Source organism: Pholcus phalangioides, unplaced genomic scaffold (assembly GCF_987345545.1).
Source record: "Pholcus phalangioides strain wild (caught in Gottingen) unplaced genomic scaffold, Ppha-v1.0 ptg000010l_1, whole genome shotgun sequence".
NCBI classification, from domain to species: Eukaryota; Metazoa; Arthropoda; class Arachnida; order Araneae; family Pholcidae; genus Pholcus; species Pholcus phalangioides.
This window is the reverse complement of record NW_028301603.1, coordinates 12,571,865-12,598,334: the sequence shown is the minus strand read 5'-3', so window position 1 is coordinate 12,598,334 and position 26,470 is coordinate 12,571,865. Positions and strand designations below refer to the sequence as shown.

General features: G+C 37.2%; 1 protein-coding gene across 1 annotated transcript in view; it reads left to right on the top strand.

Moving 5' to 3' along the window:
* Positions 1–3,236, top strand: part of LOC149080940 (uncharacterized) — a 29,313-nt gene extending 26,077 nt beyond the window's left edge. The window contains exon 12 of the mRNA XM_089237634.1: positions 1,436–3,236. The gene's annotated coding sequence lies outside the window, so the exon portion shown is untranslated. The remainder of the gene's footprint in view (positions 1–1,435) is intronic.
* Positions 3,237–26,470: the final 23,234 nt, after the last annotated feature.

Below are 26,470 nucleotides of genomic sequence, written 5' to 3'. Positions count from 1 at the left end.
TGAAATATTCTATCTGCTTCCATAGCTTAGATGGTAGAGCACTCGTCCGGCAAGCGAGAGACCGGGGTTTGACTCCCTGTGGGGGCAGTGATGAATTTTCTTTTTTTTTTTTTTTTTTTAAATTTCAAAAATACAAACATGTAATACACAAATTCAGACATGTGTTACACGAATACAAGTATGTAGTACACAAATCTAGAAATGTGTTACACAAATACAAATATATAATACACAAAAAAAAAAAAAAATGGATGCACACATATTACAAACAAACACTTTGTAGGCTCAAGGGACTGAAAAGTCCTTCCAGCAGGCCTAAAGGAATAAGCTATAGAATATTTTTTCTTTCTCTTGCAACAGCATTATTATATCTATTAGATATGTGTTCACAAATGTATTTTTGCTTATCTATATATATATCTGAATAATGTTCACAATTAAGTTGTTGTTCGTGAAGCTCAATATAATACAACCATCGTACACCAATTCTATTATTTATTATTCTCTTTTGCTCTTTCAATGCTTTCATCTAAATGGTTTCGTAATCTATGCGTCTGACTAAGTCAAAAATCTCATGATTTATGTTTTTATTATTATTAAATTGATTTTCAGTGTGAAAAATGTTTAATATCTTAGGGGCAATGAAGGAAAGCTCTTTTTATGTAATGTCTTATTTGGTTTTGGTACTTGATAAACTCTTATATCTATTTGTAGTTCTATTTTGATTTTTCATTTAATCGTGAAAATTTGATAACTCTGTACAAAAAGTTTTGTCTCAAAGTTAGAGTATGGCATTGTATTTTGGAACTATCGATTAATATTTGAGATTTTATTCTGTTATATATATATTATCTAATTTCCGAATATTCTTGTAATATGCTCCTCTCCAAGCACTGATTGCATAATTGACAATTGAATATATCCATGCATCAAATAAATGTTTTAAAAAATGTTCATCAATCAAGTTTTTCATTTTGTAATCCTTGTAATCTTCATCTCCACAAATAACCAGTCTTTCAATGAATCTTGTATCTTACACCTACCTGACATCAGGCAATAATAGACTTCCATTAACCACAAAAAATTAAATCGTGATTGAGACCCATCATATTCGACAGCAACTCTGTCTTTTGTTTATTGTTTTGCCACGAGAGGTTGTCAACCTGTATCTAGTTATTGTGGCGGGGGCAATTTTTACTTCTTAGTTTTTTTTCCTAATTTTAAATGTATTAATTTTTTATAGGTATTTATCAACACACATGCATGTGGAACCTTATTTTTTAGCATTAATTTTGAACCTTCTCCTTTTTTTGCAGATTTATCCCTATAATAATAATTGATAAATTTGCCAAATTTCATTGACAGATCTAACTTGGTACTTAAATTAATTTTGTGTAGTAAACTAATAGTTTTTTTCTTTTTCTTTATTTAACAGATCAGGTGCTCTTACAAGAAGCATTCTTTTCGTAGTACAATGAAGAAGACTATCCCCTTCCCAATCCTTGAAGGTTGATGTGTTGATGTTCATGTTATCAAAATGAAAATTCAGTCACGTCTTATCACTCAAATTACATCAAAGGAAAAGAACGCTCAAAAATTGTAACCCGACAACAATGTCCAACGGAAGCCCAGAGCCAATCACAAATGAAAGTCAAGTTCTGTGGACTTCAGCATAGGCAACCACTCTACTGAATTGCCAAAAAAAAAAACCCCCGGAGCGCGAGCCCAGTCAATTTTTTTTTCAACAGATGAGATTGGCGGATGTGCTTTTCTGCTCCACACACCGACGGAGATTTTCTTTCATTTCAGGTATTGCTGCCTTAGTCTAGCCGGACCGACCTATGGCAAGAATGAAGAAGGGATCCATGTTCACGTCACAGAATAAACGTCACGGCCACCGTAAATGCAACACCCTGAAGGAAGCATGCAAATAATATGAAATTTACAACATGCATTAGCGGAGGTGAGATATGCAAATGATTAGAATTTCAGCGCAGACGCACATCACGCGTGCCTGTGGCGCCACTTCAAAGCGCTATTTAAGGCTTGGAGATTTCGATGATTTGAAGTACGGCAATTGTGTTTTTCTTGTGGTTTTTTCAAAAAAACGATCAATTATGCCTCGTAGAAAACAGCGATCATCTTTTGATCAAGTATCCGAGTTCGACAGAGGAAGGATAGTGGCCTACCGAGATTGTGGATTATCTTTCAGGGAAATCGGTAGTCGTGTTGGATGAAACCAAACAACTGTAATGCGGATATGTGATCGTTGGATGCAGGAGGGTACGACGGACCGACGTGTTCGATCGCACCCACCTCAGTGCACCACTTCACGTGATGACAGGCGTATGGCAGTGACGGATCGCTCAGCCACATTACGAACCATTTCACAGCACATTCAGTCTGTACCGCATCATCCAGTGTCTGTGCGTACCATTCGACACCATTTACAGCAGAGTGGTCTGTCCGCAAGACGTCCATTGCTTCGTCTACCCTTGACGCAGAACCACAGACGTCTCTGCCGCCAATGGTGCGATGAAAGAAGGATGTGGACGGCACAATACAATGAAATTGTCTTTACTGAAAAGTCACGCTTCTGTCTGCAACACCACGATGGTCGGATTCGAGTCTGGAGACACCGTGGAGAGAGGATGCTGAACAGCTGCGTTATGCACTGCCACACTGGTCCTGCACCGGGTATTATGGTATGGGGCGGTATTGGATATCACTCTCGCACTCCTCTAGTACGCATTGCCGGTACATTAAAAAGCCAGCGCTACATCTCCGAGGTGTTGGAGCCAGTTGTTCTTCCTTACCTTCAGGGCTTGCCCACAGCCATATTTCAATAGGATAATGCGCGACCACACGTGGCACGCATTGTCCAAAGGTTCTTCGTTAATCACCAGATTGAATTGCTTCCCTGGCCAGCTCGCTCTCCGGATCTTTCGCCGATAGAAAACATGTGGTCCATGGTTGCTCAACGATTGACCCAGATTACATCCCCAGCTGCCACACCAGATCAACTTTGGCAACGCGTGGAAGCTGCTTGGTCTGCTGTACCCCAAGAACACATCCAAAGTCTCTTTGAATCAATGCCGAGGCGTGTGGCAGCGGTGATCTCCAACAATGGCGGCTACTCTGGCTACTGATTTTGGCAGGAACCACATTTCACAGAAGTCTATAAATTTAATCATTTGATGCTTGGTCAACATGTTATCTACAAAATAAATATTGTTGCAATATCTCTTGTCTTTCTTGGTGTTGCAATTTGGGTGGCCAGCAGTGTATTTCACAATATAATGAAAGAGAATTTCTCAAACATACCAGACCAAAAAATCTTTTGGCCCCACAATTTAGAAAAGAATTTTTATTTAAATTTTAATATCTAACTAATTGTATAAATAAATGTATCTTCTGTAATATAAATTGAAAATAATGCACATAAGGTCCTCATGAGACAAATTCTTCTGATAAATGACTTGAGACATTGATTAGATGGTGAAAGATGAGAGCTTGTTAAAATGTAAATAAGATGTATATAATGATGATAATGGATATATTGTATTTAATCGCATATATTATATTAATACATTAAAAAAAGGGGGGAAAGTTGCTCCGCCCCCTTAAGTAATGAGAATATATTTGATTTTGTTGAAATTAATGATTAAATAAGGGGTTGATGCTGGTTTTCTAAACTTGGTCGAAATAATGGGAGAAGCTTTTTGGAGAGATGAAAATATAATGGAACTAATGATTATGTGGGAAAATATACCCATCTTGTAGCAACAGTCCTCTTAAGAGGGCTGTGGTGCCATTGTTTTAATCAAGTGTTTAATTCACACCAATGACATAGAGATGAGGATTCTAAGAATCCGGGACTCATACTGACCGTGATTCGTTTGGTAAGTCAACCAGCACTGCACGACCGGGAAGAAATCGTTTTTAACATCCATCATCTCGCCGTCCTGGATACCGCCGTCAGCTCTTGTATTTTCGCCGCACCAGAGCGCCACTCGCTTCAAGTTGGAAGGTAACTTACCGCCCTCACCACTTTCACTCAGTCAGAAAATGATTTTAATAACGTATTTTAAGCGTCACCAGGGGTGGGAACTCTGCGCCATCCTGCTCCAATAGCGTATTTTCACATTTTTCTGCGCCAAATAGCGAATTTTGCTTCTGTATGCCCGGAATTTTGGAAAGGGTGCCAAAAAATTTTTGTTCCTGCTAGCCAAGAAACGTTGCCGCTGTGGTGGTCGAGTGGTTATAGTGATGGACTCGTGATGCGAGGCTCCAGGTTCGAACCCCAGAGTGGTGGTCGGCTGAAGTTGGTTTTCTGTGGTTCCCAACTTCAAGATGCGAATGCGAGCCGATCTCCCCGTTAAAAAGTCTCGCCACAGAGAGCAACAGGCCTACAACGTTACAAATATTCAATCATTACACTTCACTCACAATTTAAAGTATAGATTTATAGCAGCACTGAAATATACACAACACTAGCTACACACTCAGATTGTTCCAGACTCTGCCACGAAGCGGCTGGAAGAGATCTCGGCAACGGGATAAGTCCGGTGGCAGAGACCCTGGCGTTCATTCATTCAGCCACGAAACGTTTCTTTACGAGAAGAGCGTTTTATTCCACTATACTTAAACTATCGGCCCCTCATCGGGCTTTCCATCGCGAAATCCCGATATTGTCCGTGATCGTGGAACTGAAGGTGGTTTGCAATGGTCTTTCAGCTTTAAAGTGTGAATTCGAGTGTTCCCGTTCAAAAAAAAAGTCGTCACTGGAAGCAGCAGAAATTACTGTAGTCGATTGTGATTGTGTTAAATCCCGATGTTTCGTGAAAATAAATTTTCATTCCGGGAGTAAATACTGCATGTCCGCCGAATTACGAATGTTAGTTTAGAAATTTTGCCGAATAACGAGCGTTAAATCGCCAAATATCGAGTGTCAGATCGCCAATCTCGCCAGATTATGAGTGCTGAATCGCCAAACATCGAGTTGATTCTTCCGAAATTCTCTCCCATTTTACAACAATTTCTTTCCAAGTATAAAAAAATTGAAAACTTATAAAAATTTTTTAGCTCATTTGAAGTGCTGCTGTTCAAGGCAGCAAAAATCATCTTAAATAGACGGGTGCAAAAAAATTTTATGACAGCCTCTCTTTCAAACAAGGTGTCAAAAGCCTGAAACACCAAAAACAAAAATCAAGCTGACAAAAAGATGTTTGATAACAAAAGACATGCTGCAGTTTTATTTTGAAAAGGGTTGAGGGTCAACGAAAATATTCTTGTTAATTTCACTGCTCCATTTTACTAATATCTGCTCCGAATCCCATATTTTGCTGCTCCAAAATTGCTCGAATTTGCTGCTTCAAAACTGCACCAAATCCTGAATTTGCTGCTCCAAAACTGCTCCGAATCCTGAATTTTGCTGCTCCGAAATGGACTTGGTCACTTCCCACCCCTGCGTCACGCTATCACAACGCAGAGAGAGTCCCATTTGCGGAATGCGAGAAATTGTTTTCCCGAGTCCTGCCCTCAGGGCTATTGCAGCAGCTTACAAAAGGCCTGGCGGGCTGATGAAACCCATGAGACTGAGGTCCCATGGGCCGTCATAAGTAGAGAGAATCCGCTTGCGATCTTAATTGATTTTGCAGATGTATTTGCCTTCACAACCTAAGAGGATTAGTCCTTTTAGTAAGTTAATTGTATAGCTGTGAAGAAAATCCTGATGTTGCGGTGTTGATATCGAAGAAATGTGACAGCAGCAATGATGGTAACCTCTTCCAGCTAAAAATTTTCCTTTTGAGTAAATTTTTCCATGGAGGAATGAATTTCATGGAGGTTCTTTCCTCCATGAAATTTTTCCCACGCATTCCGAAAATTATGCTGCCATCTATCGGTGGAATTATATAGTCAAGTATTTTACACTAGAAAAGCATTGTTTTGATTTATATATTTTTCAAATAAAAATTCTTTTGTTTGATGAACTCTCAAAATTTCCCACAAACGCCAAGAAATTTCCCATATGGACCAATTTTGGCCACTTTTTCCACGAATTACCATCACTGCCCATGAGATTTTCTTCTCATGGTTTTTCTTCAGCCCGCCAGGCCTTTTGTAAGCTGCTGCTGTAGCCCTGAGGACAGGACTCGGCAAACAATCTCTTCCGCATCAAGTTTTTTCTAAGTCTGATTACACCGACGTCGACGAAACAATTTCTCCACCCAAACCACGGCAATGGCAATCCACCGACGTCTGCCTCCAGACCACCGACTTTGATGACGACACCAACTTTTTGCTGACAAGAGAGGGTGGGGGTTAAAGATGGGTGAAAATCTGCTTACGTAATACTTGAATAGCCCCTAGGGTGACAGTAGAGAAATGATCAAACTGGTCGAATCACTGAAGAACTACTTTTGAGGAATGGAAGACCACTTTTTCCTGTATATAAGGCATGAAAGCAATAGATACATTAAAAAAGTTTATTCTTGAGGATAAGGGCCCCTGACTCTAGATATTTATTTACATTCATTATATAGAAAAGTTTCAATGACATTACGAAAGAAAAATTCAAAGAATGAGGCAACCAAGAGGAAAATTTAAATTCGTTAAAACAAAAACTATGCACGATATTTAAGCTAGATATAGTAGGTGTAAACTCTATAATGTAAACCACAAACTCGAAAAGGACCTGTTTCTATGCAACACGGAAAGTTGGTGAAGTTTTCATTTAACTCTTGAATATATCGGGAACCGTTTGGCTCATCGGGACCAAATTATGTGTATGAACCGAGAGGCGTGGCCCTCACATCCTGGAGCAGGGCCCCTAGGCTGGGATCTTTTGTGCGGGGGCCCCTGACCAGACTTTCATAGGTCCCTTCATGATGAATATATAGCGTGAAAAATCAAAAAAAATTAAAAATCGTCCCGGGCCCCAGGGCTGGAGTGTCAGCCCACCCTTTGTGGGAGCCATGCCCCAGGCAGGATAGTTGGCGGGACCACCAAACCAGCTTTTTCACGGGGCCCCTTTGTGGATAATTCATAGTGTGAAAAATCAAAAAGTGGTGAGAATTATTCCGGCCCCTGTCAGCTTTGCCCTTGTGGGGGTCATACCGAGAGGTATGTATAATATACATATATCACCATTGCTCCCAACACACAGGGTCGGGTACCTGGGGGGGGAGGGCATTGCACATATAACCATTATGAGGAAGTTAAAAGGTTTCATTTCCAGGGGTCTTTGATGGATCTCATTGTTTTCTTGCTGCTTTAACATTGAAAAAGCTGAAGCCCAAGATATAACCAGTCTGGGACCCCATAAAAAATTGTGAATTGTGTCCCGGCTCCTTGATTGGGCGGCCGTAGATTTTATTTGTTGTTAAAATGAATGCGAATAAAAAATTTTCATGGCCCTCACAGGGGGATGTCCAACAAGTCTCCAGGTCAGGAGTTCCCATGGAAAAGTTGACAGGTTTCATTTCGGGGGCTTTGGATGAATCTCAATGATTTTTGTTGTTTAACATTGTGAAATTTGCAACAGCGAAGCCCGAGATAAATCCAGTTTAGGGCACCCTCTAAACATCTGCGTATTGTGATCAAGGGTAATTGGTTGGGGCCCTGGATTTTATTCGTTGGTGAAATGAATACAAATGAAAATTTTTTGTGGCCCTCACAGAGGGGATGTCCGACAAGCTTCCAGGTCGGGGGCCACGTCTGGAAGTTGACAAGTTTCATTTTGGGAGCCCTGGATGAATTGCATTCTAAAATTCTATGAATTGGGTCCCGGGTTCTTGATTGGGAGCCCTGGAATTTATTTGTTGGTAAAATGAATACAAGTGAAAATTTTTTGTGGTCCAACAAGGCTCCAGTCTGGGGACCCCCCATGGAGAAGTTTTCTGGGGGTACTTGATGAATCACATTTGCTTTTTTTTCTTTTATTATTGTAAAATTCATCAGTATGCTGGTGCTTTCTCATGTCACTTTTCATGGCTCTCTGATGAAGTGGGATGAAAAAAACAATATATGTTGTGAAAAGAGGGGGGGGGGTTGGCCACCACACAGGTGACAGGGGGGCAGAGCCCCCTACCTAGTATACATATATATGTATGTATCGTGCATAGTTGTTTTAATGAATTTAAAATAAATTTCACACAAGTAAATATTTTCATTATCTCTGACTTATCGAAAAAAAGTTATTTTACTTGCTCCTGTACAAAATACTTACATTTCTGTTTCCTGTCCACAACAATCACGTTATCTTCGTTTGGCGCAGGGGTAACAATTTCAACGAAGACTCCCCTATGCACCCCCCGGGTGTCCAGGTGAGCCTTTACAGCTCTGGTACTATGTTGTTTTGTTATTCCGCACAGAGTAATAGGTACTCTCAGGTAAAAAAAAATTATTAAAGAGCACATTGGTCAGCAAAAAGAATAATTTCTTTCAATCCTGGTGAAGAAAGAGTATTGAAAGTTCAGTATATATGTGTGTGTGTGTAGTAGCAACGAATATTGCAGGTTAATACGAGGGGAAACTATCATTAATGATGATTTTTTGGCCAGTAGTTGCTGCTATCTATTATTTAAATGAATGGTTCACCGGAAAATTGTGGTTCCCCCCCCCCCAAACGTTTTTTGAAATCCGGCAACCCTACCTCCGAGGGGGGGGGGCAAAATGCATCCTTGCCCTGGCTGAAAAAGTGCCTAGTTGCGGCCCAGCTTGCTACTAACATTGTTTTTGTATGTAACTTGTATTTTTCAGATTTCAGCCAGTGGGAGACGAGCAGCAGCAAACATCAAGACGTTGCCCGATGGGCTTTCTTCACTGCAAAAGCTAATAAGAATACTACTAAAAATCTGAGGCAGTGACTGCATTTTACTAGCCTTAAAATTCAATTTCAATGAATTCCAGAAAACATTAAACTTATAAACTCCCGATTTTGACAACCTTTCCTCAACTCATACACGCACTCACTTTTTCACATACATTACTCTCGTCCTTTTCTTCACACAGGTCCCATAAGGGATCTCAGCCCTTATGGCCCAAAATAGGGCCAGGCATCACCGTTAAGGTTCTGGTTCGGTCAGTCACAGAAAAGTTGGGATTGAACATTCTAAATGTTTGCCTACTACTAAAACAGACATGCACCTCGTCTTCATTCCTCTGCGGAACTTCTAATGAACTGGTCATGCTGGAATGAGCGCGCACGTGTTGTTTCTGTGTAATGTTGCCATTTGTCATCATAAAATCTATATCATTCTAAATATGAGTGAAGTGTAATGATAGAATAATTGTATAGTTGTAGAGGCCTGTTGCTCTCTGTGGCGAAACAATTTAACGGAGAGATTGGCTCGCATTTGCACCTCAAAGTTGGGAACCATAGAAAACCAACTTCAGCCGATCACCACTATAGCAACAGTGGGGTTCGAACACAAGTCCTCGAGACGCGAGTCCGTCACTATGACAACTCGACCACCACAGCGGCTAAATCAGTGTACCGGAAGTAAAGTCACTATGTCCGTTTTCGTCAGCATTGAGGTAACGCTTTTAATTAGCAATGCTTTCATCACACTACATATATAAGGACACTAAATCCTCTTTTTCATAAATAACAGATATATTAAAACAAACGAGCTTCATAGAGAGACATACTGTACTGTAAAAAAATCTTTAAACAACTCTCGTGTAAAATTGGTTTTTGTGACATGGTGCCTTTACCTCTGGCGTACAGAAATTCAGAATAGCATTTCTATTACATTAACATATGCTTGTCCCTATAATATGTCCATAACTACGCTGATCAAATTTTTGCATTTCCTTTTCATAAAAATAATTATCCATACGTTTTTTGGACAAAATAACAATTGGGGAATTTCTCAGGATTTTGCTTTTGAATCTTCAAGTCCCCCAATTTTCATCTTATGTCTTATTCACCCCTGGGACTACTGGGCCCCCTCCTCAAAGGCATTGACTTGTTTTTCCATGCAATCACAAGTCATGATAAAAAATTTTGACAGTGTTGATTTGTGACCATTAAAGACCACTGGCTAACCTCCTTAAAAAATGTAGCGCTCTCCAAAATATTCTCCCTCAGAGACAAACAGCATCCTCTTCTCTTTACAAACGTTTGAGAGTCCTGGTGCCACTGTGAACAAATTATTTTCCCACTCGTATAATAGTGTTTTCCACATTTAAAAAGCTGACAAGGGTCACTCCACTTTAAAAAATAGAATAAATGAAAAATACTGGAATCACTCTTTCTCCCCTAAAGTGGGGGAGGGGGGTGTTGTTTTGGACCCTTGTCCAGCTGTTCCCATTTTCATCCATTACTTATCTTTCTGTCCTGACCATTGATTAAAAGACAGGGTGTTATATCATAGCCCCCTGGGAACCCTCCTGTTTTCTTCACATTTTTGGCCTCTCTGCTTACAATTGTGAAAAAGCCTGTCATTGTGATGCGGATTTCACACAAGGAGAGTATCTACCAAACTCTTTCTACTTGAAACGCAATGCTTCTTTTCAGATCTTATCTTGTGTTTATCTGTTGTGATCTCCAAACAGGGTAATGGAATGGAAGAGGGAGTTTTTTTCGCTTCAGGCTCTTTGCATAGATCTCTCAATATTAGAATTTTATAGTAGGCCCAAAGTTACTTTGGCTTCAATTACTTTACTTCAGTATTCCAGAATATTCCTGAAGGACCATTATAAATAACTTAATAATTATTATTTATGGTAAGAAAACTTTGTATACATATCTCCAGTAATTTATAATAGTCGTCCAGAGAATATTCTCAAGAATATTAACAATATAAATTATTTCTATAAATAACTTGAGAACATTCTCATCTCATATATCTAAATGAAATTGAAATAATACAATGAATTTCCTAAATCTGTTCTAGGATATCAAAATAGATCAATAGTTTTGAGTACTAAAATAGTAATAGGAGGTTAAAAAAAATACTGATTGGTTTAATCTATTCATGGTGAAAGGTATAGTTAGCATTTCCAGTAATGTACATCGTAAGTCCCATGTTGGAAGCTCCAGCAGTAGCTTGAAATCAACCACTAATGTAGGGAAGAGCCTACACTTATTTTCATGTTAGGATGTGTTATGTTCCGAGAAAATGGCTGCGCGATGACAGACAGTGATGTAAGTAAAACATTTTTCTTAACATCAAAGTCCACCACCAAGCGGCCCTTCCAGCCAGACCTGCGTTCTGAGAGGAAATTACCGGAGCCATTAATCCTGCAGGCTAGAGCTGATGTTTTCCTTCAAAACATTTCACCAAGCATCACAATATAAAAACCACTGCCCAATCTAACATAGGATAAAAACGCTTTAAATAGTAAAAACTGCCAAACGAGGTGCCTGGGAAAAGAAGTCAATAATATGGTTTATTAAATATTATATAAATATACAGCAACACAAAATAAAATCAATGTCATGAGAAACTACTGGGAAAATATATAGATTCTAGAGGTATACTTCCACAATTTCAAAAAAGATTCCAAACCATGTGTAGTACTCAGATATGTCATTCATGTTTCACAGGGTTGTACAGCTGTTAAAATAAAAAAAAATTTTATACAGTCCCAGTGTGCTCCAAAACTCAGAAAATTGTTGCTGTCTCTCCTGATGCCAACAGAAAAAAATTTCATGTTTCTAAGTGCAATATTCACCGATATAATCAAATTTAAAAAACATGAAATTTATAAAAATGGTGTTAAACATGGGTGAAACAGTTTTGTTTTTCCCCCAACTTATTTTCCAACCAACAACAACCACCAAAATGTACTTATTTTGCGTATTGGAAATTTTGATAGTTTCTTGTGTGAAATAATCTGCAAGGGAGACTTTTATTCATGCAATTGCGTGTTCAGCCTTTTTCCTGTTAAAAGAAAAGAATGATTAACACAAAGTCAATTCAAAGTCTCGGTTCTTCAGACTTTTTTTGTCTGGTTTGGAAATCACCTGGGCATTGTACACTAATCATTTTTAAACATTCTTTTACACTGGACCGGCCGTCAGGATGGCGTCCCTGATATTGTAGCATAGAGATAAGTCATCAATGGCTTGAATACTGTCTAATGGACTTTATAACTAGATGGACACATCAATCACAACCAGACAGTTTTTAATCAATATCCTTTTTTACGTGCTTTATACTGTATCTTAACTTTGGAAATCTACTTTATTATAGAGTGGGAGAGTTGAGACTGAAAAATAATCCCTCTTCACGTGAATGCAGTTTAAGGAATCACTGCTGCTGTACTCTTGTTGTGTATGTGACACTTATTTAGAAAGAAGTAATTCCTGGGGAAAGTAAGGGGGTTGAGGTTAGAGGCAGGGCCGTCTTAAGAGCATCATGGGTCCCCGAGCCAAATGGTTTTTTTGAGGCCCTACCAGGAAAATTTTCGAAAATCTCAACCAGATCCCATTTTTGTGGGGTGCACAGGTGGGCCCATGCCTTAAGACGGTACTGGTTAGAGGCATACAAAATGATGGAATGGAACAATTTTTTTCTTTCTCGAAACACAAAAGTGTATACTGTCATTTGGTTAGTCACTTTTTTTTTTGAGCCAATCAACGTTTTCCTCTCACTTTTATACATTCACTTTCATTTTCTCAATCGTGATGAACAGTCAAAATTAGAAAGTAATGTGTATACACCAGTGACAAATCTTTAAGTTATTTCTACTTGATGTTCATGAACAGAACATGCAAAAGTGGTGTGCAATGAGAAGAGAAAAAAAAGATTCCGAAACAATTAGTTCAGTACTCTTAACAGCATGGTAATTTCAACCAGCAGTCGAAACTACAGAATCCGTAGCCGAGAATAACAAAAAACCTGGCAAGGAAAAAAAATATATTTGTTATATTTTTATTATTAATTTTAGGTTGTATTTATTTTTTATGTTATTTATAAATCATAATCACAAATTTACAGTGAAACCTAGCTACAACGATACTCGATATGACAATAATCCCTCAACAACAACATTGTCCTTATTCCGCAGAATATTATTATATCGAGATTTCCCTGTATTTTAGTCATTATTAGGGCTCAGATTTCTATGTCTGCATATTTTTTTTTTTCATAATACATATTCCAATCTGACTTAAGACTGGTTTCAGTCTCTGGCGAGAGCTCTCAGTGCTTTTTATGCACTAAAAATGGAACGTCTTTGCTGATTGATGAAAAATCCTGAAGTTCAGCTTTTTCAACCAATCAACAATGACATTGAATTGTTAGAGCATAAAAATACTAGCCCTTCAATGACACTGGTGTGTGGCAGCAAATAGATTAATCATCTGACTTTGTGTCGGTAACTCGTGGGAAAAAATTGTTAAATGGGGGAATTTTTTAGCGTTTATGACAAATTTTTATCAAATAAAGAGAATTATTAATTTATTTTCATTTTGTGCGATGCTTTTTTAAAGTTAAAACCGTACTTGGCTAGGTATTTCCACCTATAGATGGTAGCACAATAATTCTGAATTTGTAGGGGAAAAACTTACTCAAAAGGGAAATTTTGGCTGGATGAAATTAGTTAGTAAAACTAACATTTTTGCTCACACATGGTTCAAAATAATTTAGACTTCATCAACACTTCTCATTATCATATTATTTTGCTAAAACTAATGCTACTTGAGGTAGGAATGAAAAAAATTTTAGGACATATTTTTCGTTATATTTACAGTTTTATAAGAGTATAAATGTATTTTTTATAGAGCATACTTTAAAAGTTTTTAGAGCATAAAAATCCTAGTCATTATTATAGTTAAGGCCCTATAAAATATGCTGGATATTCACGCTGAATGTGAGGAATAAAAATAATGCATAATAAAATCACATGATTTTAATATATTTTTATTGGTAAGCTAGCATTCACGAGCTGAACCACTAAAACAAATAGGCCTACTGTATAATATGGTTGCCATTAAAAAAAATGATATTTAAAATGATATGGTGAACTTATTTGGTAAAAATGAATTATTTCCTGCTGCAAATTTAGTTTTCAAAAACAGACCAAAATTAAAATTTGCATTTTGTTTCATTTAGCGATGAAAAATTGACATGAGGGGTTCATTACATTATGACTCATTGACTCATTTCAGAGCTTCTCAACCTATGGTCCGCAGGCAGACTTTCACCATTCACCCGTTGCAACTAATATTAGTACTATGGGTTCAAATAAAAAATTATACTTTTATATTTAGGTTCAACCATACATCGAGGAGAATGCAGGAAATTGCTATCTTAAATATAAGATGCCACTAAATTTTGCAAAAAAATGCAATTTGCCAATTAATTCTGCCATAACTGCTGAAGGGTGTGGAAATAAAGGGGCTGCTACACAGGGTCTGCTACCACGTCATTTCAACTTTTTCCAGGGGGGAGGCAGCAAAGAACATGTACTCAATGTATTTATAATTATATATATATATATATACACCATTTTTAGTGTATTTTCAAAAGCCGGGGGAGGGGGGGGACGTTGCCCCCAATGATGGGCCTGCTGCTACATACTACAATTTAAACAAAAATTTACAGTATTTCACGCAAAAAATACTCAAGTGATCTGATGACAATATTTCATTACGAAAAATACAGTAAACTGGGATCTTAAATAATAATTCGTAAAGTACGGGGCATTGGCAATTGTCATCGGAAAACACTGCCAAAAGTAGGCAAAAATCACTGATCGTAATTAAAATTGCTGAAAAAATTACACAAAAAAAAACAAAAAAAAAAACACAAACTTGACAAATATGCAAGATGAATATATATAATTTTTGAAATAATTATCATAATATACTGTTCCGGATAATTTTCCACAAGACTTCAAGATTGTAAAACAAGAAGTGGTTCGACTAACAAACACAGATTTATTTACAGAACAGCAATTTACACGCATTTACAAGCTAACAACTTTCTCGGAAAGTTCAATCACAACTGACTTTTCATTCAGTCTCTCCCTATTCTGAAATTCGGCATCCTCCCTACTATTTATAGGTCTGTTGAAACTTCGAGAAAAGGAACATTCTAAAAAATTCTACTTTACAGTTTCCAAGTTGGCGGCGCCACCGTACGGAGGTGCAGAACCACTGTCTGAAAGGGCGGGACCTTCTAGAATGTTCCCACCAATCGCTCGTTTTTTCGATAAACCGAAACTGACTGGTATCAACTCTGCCGACAGAAGATTGCGATAAACAATTGCGCCATCTATCATCTATAGATCATAACAATACTTTATATTATGAAAATGCTGTGTGTGTATTATGTCTTTAGCAACAAATTCATGTAAGTGTTGTTGAAAAAATGGGACAAATGTATAAAAAAAAAGAATGAAGATTTCAGGTTTGTCCCACATAATACGGGGTCTGCCAAATTGTTTCAGACATTTTACTGGTCCTTGTTTCTAGAAAGGTTGAGAAACACCAACGTATCTGAGCAGTTGAAGTTAAGGGGTGTCATGGCCTAGCATGAAAACACCGAGCAAAATATATTTATTCTGGATTCTATTTGTTTCATACAATAAATCTAGTCCAATCAATTCAAAATTCTGAGATATTCTGTTTACAAAATTCTAAATACTAGCAATTGCTCCTTTTTCTTTCATATGTTTCAATTTTTTTGAAGCATTTTTGAAAATCGGATTAATTTTAAAACTTTAGGCAGGGATTTTCTATCATCCGTAAGACCGCTCATTGAACGGAAACAAGAAAATTACACTTTTAATTTTTATAATCAGAACTCATGTTATTAACAACTGGGAATTGATTGAATTTTTAATTAATTGGTTAACCAAAAATTTTCTGCTGGTAAATCAGAAATTTTTAATTGATTAATTGAATATTTTCAAATGCAAACCATATCATCAGCGTTTAAGCAGAAGTCACCATGTCCAGTTTTGAGATTTTGTGAATTTAAACTTTTGAATCGTTATGAAAAACAGCAGAAATTATTAAAAAAAGATTTCTAACTTTTACAGTAGATTTACTGGCCGCTGTGCTGGACTCTCGTCCTGAGGATCCAGGTTCAAACCCTGTTGACAGCACAGCGGTGGTTGGCTGAAGTTGGTTTTCCAGCTTCGGGGTGCGAATACAAGCTGCCCATTTCAAAAAGTTTCTGCAGAGAGCAGGCAAACCTACAACACGATATTGACATAACATGAAAATTCAAGCATTTCTATCTTTATTTCAGAAAATGGAAGACAGATGCCAGCAAGAACACTAAAACAAGCGCAACTCAACAACATAAATTACACTTGAATCTTGTCGTTGTCAGGGTTGGTAAAAAAACAAATTTTTTTGTTTTAAATAGTATTAACATTAAAAACAATAAAATTTCTGAAAAATCACTCAAACTTCTAATAACTAATTAAAATAAAATGTTTATTTATGTAATTAACACTATTCCCATATTTAATCAATAAATATTTCTTACATTTTAACAAAAACCAACTTTTGCAATTTAATTATTTTTTGCTTAAGTCAATGGATTACTTTGTGTTTGAAAAAATTCTTTTAATGTTGTTATTAATCATATATATAAAGATGTTTTTTTCTCCAGTTACTTTCAGTATACTTAATTAGGAAGCTATTTTGCAAAAACTATAATAAATATTAGGTGAATATGATGTATTTAATGAAGCATAAATAATGCAGATTAATTAGCAATGATTTACGATATACAGGGTGATTATAACTAAGGTTCCGATTTCAAAACACTGTAAAAAAAGAACGATTGTCAGAATGACTTGAAAATTAACATGAATATTTCTGAAAAAATTGAAATTTATTTGGTAAAGGGGGAAAAATACTTAAAAATGTAAAATTAACTACATCATCTAAAACTTGGGAAATTTGCTCACAGAATGGAAATGATAGCCAGTCATGGCAAAATGATAACTTAACGATTATTTAATTAACTTATATTATTACTTATTTGATAACTTAATTAACTTGACACGATTTTATAATTCATGGAATCATCACAAAAAACGAAATAATTGAACAAATAACTACAACTTACTCAAGAAATGTTAAATATGTTGTCCACAATGTTCTGGCTATGAGGTGAAAGCACAGAAATTCTTGTTCAACAACAGATCAGAGTATGCCATGGTCATGTGGATGCGCTTGCAATTCACCTTTATTAAACCAAACGCACATTAATATTCCTGAGGAATTTCTAACATATAGGGGATGCGCTAGAGATTGCAATTCACCAATGGCATCACAATATTTTGAGGTACCCTTCCCCATAGCCAGAAGTTGCAAGGGTTAAGATGCATCCTGTTATTGTCAAAATGGGTCTTTAACAGATGCTTTGCTGGTATTGCAATGTGCATCTTGATAAAAGTTGTTCTATTCACACGTTGATGCTGTGGAAGTGCCGAAATGATGTGGTTGCACAAAATAAATTATACTGCTGGCCAAGTACAGCATCATCTACTTGCACATTTTGCACTTTTTTTTTTGCCAAATTTCCATTGCTTCAGGAGTATCCATGAAAATTTTCGAATCATTCTGACCAGTAGTTGTATATACTGTATAGTTTTGGAATCAAAACTTTAATTATAATCACTTTGTATATAACTGATTATATTTTTCATAAATTTGTTACTACTATACACTAGAACCTTGATTAACTGGGCTTAACGGTGTGTGAAAGTATAAAAAAAAACAACTATTGAATATTAAGACTGGGAGCTATACAGTAGATGTGCTACTTCTTATGGGATATAAAATTAAAATGTTTGTGAGGTAATGTAACTACTAGTACACTAGTCTTTGTCCTTTAGGGACAGCTGGTGTCTTTATTGGATTATAAGACTACCTGCCCCTAGAATGATAGTGTCACTACTGTTGCTTTCTTTGTGAAGGGGAAAAGAAACCTGTGAGATAATACACCACTACATTTAGATGTGTGATGCAATCTTTATTCATGAATTTGCTTAAGATAGAGCATCAGAATATAGCCAAAGGTTACAAAATGTGGTAAGAATGAGAAATTTTGGCTTCTGTATATATAACTTTAAATAACTAAGATATTTCATGTGGAAAAAAATATATATATTCAGGCCACTTTTATGAGACTTTTTGAAAAAAAACCACTTATACAATCTTATGCCATCTAAAGATACACCATCAGAATGTACTCAGAGAATATAAAATGTGGTAAAAATGAAAAATTTTGGCTAATAGTAAACCAATATATTTTTCATGGAAAAAAAATTATATTTAGGCCACTTTTATTTGATTTTTTGAAATAAACCAAACTGGTTTTTTTCTAAAAAACCACTTGGTTAAAACCAATGTGGTTTAAACCAAACAACCCTGGTCGTTGTTTTAGAAAATCAGTTATTTTAGGTTAGTCACAGATTTCAAAACTATTTTGATCTTCATACTACTACAGCTGACTCCTTGCTAATCTGCCATATATCCGACTAGGGTATGCCAGATTACCAAAATCACCAGATTACTGGAAGTTAATTGAAAAAGCCTATTTAAACAAAATAAACAACTGTCCAATGGCATGTTTTCTCTCAACTGTTCGAAGAAAACTGTCTAAAAACACTGGATTACTGGACGGGCCGGAGTAACACATTTCCGGATAATAGTATATTGATTACTGCAGGAAGGGGCTGATTCTTCTCAAATACGAAAACTGCTATCTACCCAGTCATGCCTACCCCACATACTAGATCAGGGCCCCTAGGCTGGGATCTTTGGTGGGACCCTGGATCAAACTTTTCACGGGCCCTTCTATATTGAATTCATAGTGTGAAGAAACAAAAAAAATGATGAGCATTGCCTACGACCCCAGTACTGGAGCCTTGTCAGCTCCACCCTGGGGGGGGGGGGGGGGGAGAACAACGTCTACAATGGAGAAAATAAATTTTGGTTTTGCCTTCCTAAACTTTGATCAAACTTAATCTGAAACTGAAATCATCACCGGTTTTCGATGAATCGACATGCCTAAAAATTTGATCAAAATATTGATTCAAACATTTATTGATTTAAACATGGTCACCTATCTGAAATGTTATACAGGGTGATTTAAAACTCAACGTATAAACATTTAGGGGAGGTAGAAAACACAAAAACAAAACAGAATTACATAGGAATGTATGAGCGGAAACTTCTTGATCAGCTGGAGGATAAACAAAGATACAGAAATGACAAGCCGATAATGGGTGGAAAAAGTGGAGGAAGTACTGCCGGAATTACTCGACATTGTTACTGTGTTTGTTTGGCGTGAAACATGGTTCCAGCATATATTTTTGTGTCATACGTGCTTACTTGAACAGTACATTTGCGCCTCGATACATTGGGCGTGGTGGACCCTGTCTCATAGTCACCACGATCGCCCAATTTATCTAGCCTGGATTCCTTCTTGTGGGGGGATCCTGAAATCCATGGTATACGAGATGGCCGTTGACTCTGACACGACCTAATCTCAGGAATCTCTGTCGCTGCTGCAAACGTCAGCGAAATGCTGGGTGTTTTTGAAAGGGTTCGATAATCAATGCATCGCCGTTGTGAAGCTTGCATAACTGTGGATGGTAAGAACTTTGAGCACTTGTTGTGAAACTTAATGTGTACACGTACTGTCCTCATCTAAAGTGTCGCTATATAAAGACTTTTTACATCCATTATTGGCTTGTCTTTCCTTCATCTTCATTTAACCTCCAGCTGGTCAGGTTAGAAGTTTCCGGTCATACATTCCTGTGATTCTGTTTGGTTTTTGTGTTTTCTACCTCCCCTAAAAGTTTGCACATTGAGTTTTGAATCACCCTGTATATATAGAAATCTAATTTATACATAAGAATTCTAATGTGTTTTGTCGCATAAATCAAATTAATTTATGAACTTTTAATAGAAATTTCATGCAAATTTTTATCGGATTTATTGAGCCAATAAACTCAACTAAAATTTTTAACTGGAATTAACATTCGATCGATTAATTGGACCAGCCCTAATGCTTACATATCAACAAGTAAAATTTCAGCAAACAATACTCAAATGATAATAATCAGCTCAAACACAAACCTGAAGAACAACAGCAGAGGGAAAAACGGGGAATGAAAAAAAAGCCAGTGTTGTGTAGTTGTATGAAGTTTTCGTTTCAACTTTTTTCTTTGTTAAGCCAGTTAGTAAGATAGATATTATTAAGTCGTTTTTGGTCTGGGGGTAACTTTTGCAGAGTGTGTATATTCCATACTTTAATCATTGGAAAAATTAGAGGGGGGGGGCAACCCTCTCCTTTTTTGAGAATAACCCTTTCGGAGGCCCCAAGAAAATGTCGGCCCTGTTGGAAGAATGACCCTGCCAAAATTGAGGGGGAGGGGCATGTCAAAACCTATTTAAAAATTCATTTTGCAATAAATGGAAGTCACTAAATGTCAAGGTTGGCAAGTTTTTGCAGCAGTGGAAAAAAACCATCCTGGCAAAAATAGTTTTGGCCACATTTTTGCCAGTGGCAAAAATTCATAGAATTAAAAATATTGGATTTCTGTATTTAATTCTATAAATAAATAATCAAATATTTCAGCCACTTGGCAAAAATTCATAGAATTTAGAAATAGGGTTTATCTGTTTTGAATTCTATACATAAATAATCAGTCTTTTACTTATGCATTTTTTATAGCAAATCTCTGTGATGCATATTTTATTTTGATAAAGCAAAAATTTTTGCCACTGGCAAAAATTCATAGGTCTGCTGAAGAGGATTGTGAATAATATTAGAAACATAGTTCAGTACTTTACAATCAAGAGCTGCCACAACGGAATGAAATTTAGTGTCATCTGTGGTTATGCCTGGCGTTTTGAATTGTGACGCTATTTAAAGAAACCAAAGTTCTGAATTCGCTTCTGAAAATGCAGGGGCTTGAAAGGCTACCTGCAAAACTTCAGCTGATGAAATAGGTTGAGCCAATAAAAGGATGCCAAGCATGCAGACCGGAAAAATAAACAAGAGGTGAATCGAGAGTCGGAAGTTTATTTCTCACCTTGAATTTCCAGCGATGTCTTCACTCTATTGAGTAGCAACAGGTAGACTTCAAAAACATTCACATTCAAGACTAGGAAATAAAAAAAATATTCATCTTCGAAGAATTTAGGAATGGGAAGCACATGGTATGAATCATAAGCAGGCATTGAAGAAATTAACTTGAATGTTCAAAATCAGATGCATCCTAAAGGTCACCAATAAGCTGATTGCTTCGTAATGAGATTATAATTCAATTTCTCGTACTCTGAAAGGCTTTTCTTAAAACTGCCTATCGGAATGCAGCCAAATTTTTAGGATTTCTTAATGAGACCATGGGAGAGATTTATGGAATTAAAAATAAATATTCCAGTTTTTGATCCCCAGGGTGGTTTTTTTGTTACATTTCAAATTGTTTCATGGTCCATTTAGCATATAGGGGAACCCGGGACGGGATGAAGTACAACGTTTTTTTGGTGGCAAGGAAGTGCTACCAACGAGCAGCAATAAGAAGAAATAGACCAAACTGTTACTGCGCAACTACCGAAGCCATGTTAGTCTGGTTTTCTTGAGTGTTGGTGCGTGAGGTTTTCATTGTGTGATTTATCGCTCTCTATTACAAATTTTGATGATTTTGTAACCAAGGTAAGGTATACATACTTGTTTACATTATAACTATAGTAGTACGTGCTTGAAGTACATTTAATTATCTTTAGTTTCTTGTAGTTAAATGTTTGTTTACATATCTTTCTCGAGTGACTTCACCTCCCTAACCTAAATCGTGTTCCTGGGGTGGAATGGGGAGAGAAGTACCCCTATTCTGCCTTGCAATGTTTTTAACTAAGAGATCGTTTTTATAGTAAGCCCCTAATTTTTTTTTCTTTCGATTTCAGATGGTTCGAGACTACGAGAGAAAAACAAATAGGCAATCATGGTCTACTGAGGCAATGAACAATGCTGTCGAGACAGCTTCGAACCAATTTGATGTCCCCCAGTCTTCTTTGGAAAGATACGTTAAAAAAAAGAAGGGAAAATCCTGACTGCAAGATTGATAAAACGGCTGGAAAATATAAAACCGTATTTATGGAAGAGCAGGAACGTGAGTTTGTTAACTACTTAAAACTATGGAAGCTAGGTTATTCGGTCTAACAATGAAAGACTTGCAAAAATGGGCACACAAGTCCTGTGTGGGAATATATAGCAAAGATGATGAGGCTGTCCCAGTGTGTGCATTTTGTGAATAGACTTAAGAAACGGACATAATCAATATGAAAACTGTAGTTAAACCTTTATAGTCATTTAAAACTAAATAAATATAGAGCAAACTTATTTTTCTTGCATTTCTACTAGTTTTATATATTTTTATAATAACTTGTCCTGACCACCTCGTTTTGCCCATTCTGTCCGGGGCAGAATGGGGCAAATGACATAATTTTATGTTTTTGAAAAAAAAAATGTATTGTTCATTTGTTTTCTTACAATAACACTGTATTTTTGTGATTATTAAATTATGTGTTCATAGAAACATTTGCAGCTCTCTTAACTAACCCATTTGTATTTTTAAAGCATATTTTCAACTTGGTACCCTGTTCTACCCCGGGTTCCCCTATAGCACGTTTCAATGGAATATGTCTACCAGAATGGGTACTGAATAGGTCAGTGATTTCAATATATGGACATTGCTCAAACCAATGTAGCACCCATCAGTATACTAACACTACTCTGACCTATGCAGCTCCCATTCTGGGGGACATGTTCCATTGAATCTTGGTATATATGCTATATGGTCCATGGGAGAAAGATATTTAAAAAAAAACTTTTTTTTTTTTACCTGGTGGTCAAAAATTAAACTATCTTTTAAATTTCATAAATCCCTCTCCCATGGTCATTAAGATATTCAAAAAATGTGGCTGTATTTGGATAAGCAGTTTTTGAGAAAAACTATTTCAGAGTTAAGGAAATTTAATTATAATCACCCTGTATATTGAGAAAGACATGTTTACATATTGGCGGTCAAACTGAATTTTTTACAATTTTGCACAAGAAACGTGACAGGATTGCGCTATCTATACGAACAAGAACAAATCACTGTAATTCCTCATGGAAAACTCTGACGAAAATGGCCAAATTACCAATTTTCTTTGAATATTATATCAAAAATTATGAATTTCCATTAAAAGTCAGAGCATCTCCCATCCTAGATCTGGGGTGGAAGAAAGGGGGGGGGGGTCACGACCCTCTTTAAAAATAGGACCCTTCTTTTAAGATTTAAATATGTGAGTGTGGGGGAAAGGGGGAAGAAAAAAGCCCCCCCCCCCCCTACCAACCATTAGACAACATGGTACTACAAAAGAATAAGTGATCACAATACAATATCATTCTCAATTACATAACGACCAAAAAAAATTAATAATCTCGCAAGTGATGCGGTATTAAACATCTTAACAACAATTCAGCTATTTGGTACAATAATAATCTCGGCATCAAACAAAAGAAAGAAAGAAATCTCAAGACAGGACATCAGCAACTATGACTCAGAATGCAACTCAAACATAAAATTAAAAAAAGAAACTAATGGTCAAACAAGTGACGGTTAATCAAAATTTTACTGTAATTAAATTTATTCATGGTAATTCTTCAAAGTTGATAGGTTTCTTTGCAACTTCTCTCTCAACCAGTAGAATACTTAGCAATGAATGTAACTAAACCAAGTTATATTAGTAAATTAAACTTTCTTTTGTTAGTGAATCTTTTGATTGGATATATTTAGAGAAAATTATTTGAAACACAGAGGGGGAACATGTACATTATGAAGGGGGGGGGGGGTTCCCCAACTTTTTTTCTTTCGAGGGACCCACTTTGGCCAAAAACCACCTAGTTTTTGGCAGTAATCTAACTCCCGGGACCCAGGTTAATTACAGTGTAGTGGCATCTCTGCAACATATCAAGACGTACAGTGGATTTTCCTGAGTGAGAAAATCCAAGTATAATGACATTAAAACGTTAGCATTAAATTCATAGACTTGGAAAATAATTCAATATCCCCCTCTCCGACGGCTGAGAATGACAGCTGCTGCATTAACCTCTAACTAGTAATGTCATAAAATTATCTTTCAAAAAAATTGTAATTTAAGATTTCTAATAACAAAAACTTAATTTGTCTCTAAAAAAATCTATACAGGGTGATTCAAAACTCAACGTACAAACTTTTAGCGGAGGTAGAAAACACAAGACAGAATCACATAGGAATGTATGACCGGAAACCCCAACCTGATCAACTGGGGAATAAACGAAGATGCAGAAATGGCAAGTCAATAATGGGGTACGAAAACTCCTTATTTAGCGATATTTTACACAAGGACAGTACGTGTACATATTAAGAGTTTTACAAGTACTACTATTACTAACCAGACATGCAACTCGTCCGTATTCCTCTGCGGAACTTCTAATGAATTGTTACATGTTGGAATGCGTGTATGTATAGTGAATCTTCCGTGAAGTTTGTTTCTGTATAACGCTTGTTATATGTAGTGCTGCCATCAATTTTTTTTAACTGAGTTTTTTCTCAACTCATAGCGAGAAAAGTGTAATGAATGAATAATTGTATTCATTCAATAATTGTATGTAAGTACTCAAAGTTCTTACCATTAACAGTTATGCAAGCTTCACAACAGCGACACATTGATTGTCGAACCCTTATAAAAATACCTGGCATTTTGCTGAAGCCCTCCAGCGGATAACAGCGCCCTCAAGCATACATAACTGTGGATGGTAAGAACTTTGAGCACTTGTTAAACTTAATGTGTGTGCACATACTATCCTTGTGTAAAGTATAGCTAAATAAAGTTTTTTCCCACCCATTATTGGTTTGCCATTTCTGCATCTTCGTTTATCCCCCAGCTCCGGCATCTTCAATCCATTTATTGCGAGCACCATGGTCCTCCCTCAAGCACCTAGAGTGCTCATGTCCGATTTCATGCTCGCGAGCACCCAATCATCATTCCAATTAAACACTTCGTACAAATTGCACTCAAAGATTGAAATCACCCTGATTCCATGCATTCGTATACTATATAAAAATTTGCCATAAAGCCGGGTTTTCCTAGGAGTAGGTTTCCTGTGCCGCGCGCAACGTGATTCGCCCAGCGCGACACGCCGTCCACTCACCAGTAAGTAGCACGAATGTTTTCCTACAGAGCGCAATACGTCTGATGACAGCGCTTTACGTCGGGCGTGATTGGCCGACTGCTTCTGGAGGAGTCAAATGCGCCGCGGTTTTGCCGATATTCTCTTCACTCTTGTGTGTTTTCTTTTCCTTCCCTTCAAACCGGAGCATGCAGACGACAGAGTAGTTGATGCCAAAGCCATATACTTTATATAGCCGCCCTGATCTGATGCGCCTCGCTAGGAAAACACAAACGCGTAGCGTGATTATGTAACACGTTTCTGTCGGCGCGAAATAGTCTAATTCGGTTCACGCTACGCAACAAACCTATTCCTAGGAAAACCCGGCTTAAGAAAAGCAGCATCACCGTTTCCCTACAGAGCGTAATACGGCGCACGACAGCGCTTTACTCGGGCGTGATTGGCCGACTGCTTCTGGAGGAGTCAAGTTCGCCGCGTGTTTTGCCGATGTTCTCTTCACTTCTCCCTCTTGTGTGTTTTCTTTTCCTTCAAACCGGAGCATGCAGACGACAGAGTAGCTGATGCCGAGGCCATATACTATAATACAGCCGTCCTGATCTGATGCGCCCCGCTAGGAAAACACAAACGCGTAGCGTGATTATGCAACACGTTTCTGCTGGCGCAAAATGTTCTAATTCGGTTCACGCGGCGCAAGAAACCTATTCCTAGGAAAACCCGGCTTTCACCCTGTATATTCAATGAAAAGTAAAATTTATACAAATGAGAGGAAACCTGGGCATCGTAAACAAGACCAGACCTACGCGCGAAATAAAGTAAATAAAGCAATTGTTGCCACCCATGGAGGAAAGACGTTGAAGAAATATTGATTTTTTGATACGTAGTAGTGGTTGTAAATTTTTTTCTTTACGTTGCCAGGTCGAATGGTGAGTGATGGTGAGATGAACGGAACAAAGAAGTCAAAAGATTAGCTGACCATATTTACTTAAGAAAAATACGGGATATTACACTTCCAAATATGAGAAAATACGTGACGTGGCCAAAAATGATGCCAAAAGCATGGAGGTACTGTATTATCGGGTGAAGATGGCAACGCGGCAAAGATCAAATGATTCCTGGTCGGCTTGCAAAAATGCGCAAGATTCTTACTCATTAATAGGAAAACGCAAGTTTACTATGCGCATTTGGGGCATGGGCGGAGGCAACGCCCCCCAGAGTGAAACGTGGAGTCGACTGATCTACTGTATATATGTATAGATGAATTGACATCATCATCATCATCGTGCCCCCCCCCCCCAGACTTCCAAGTCAATCTCCGCCTA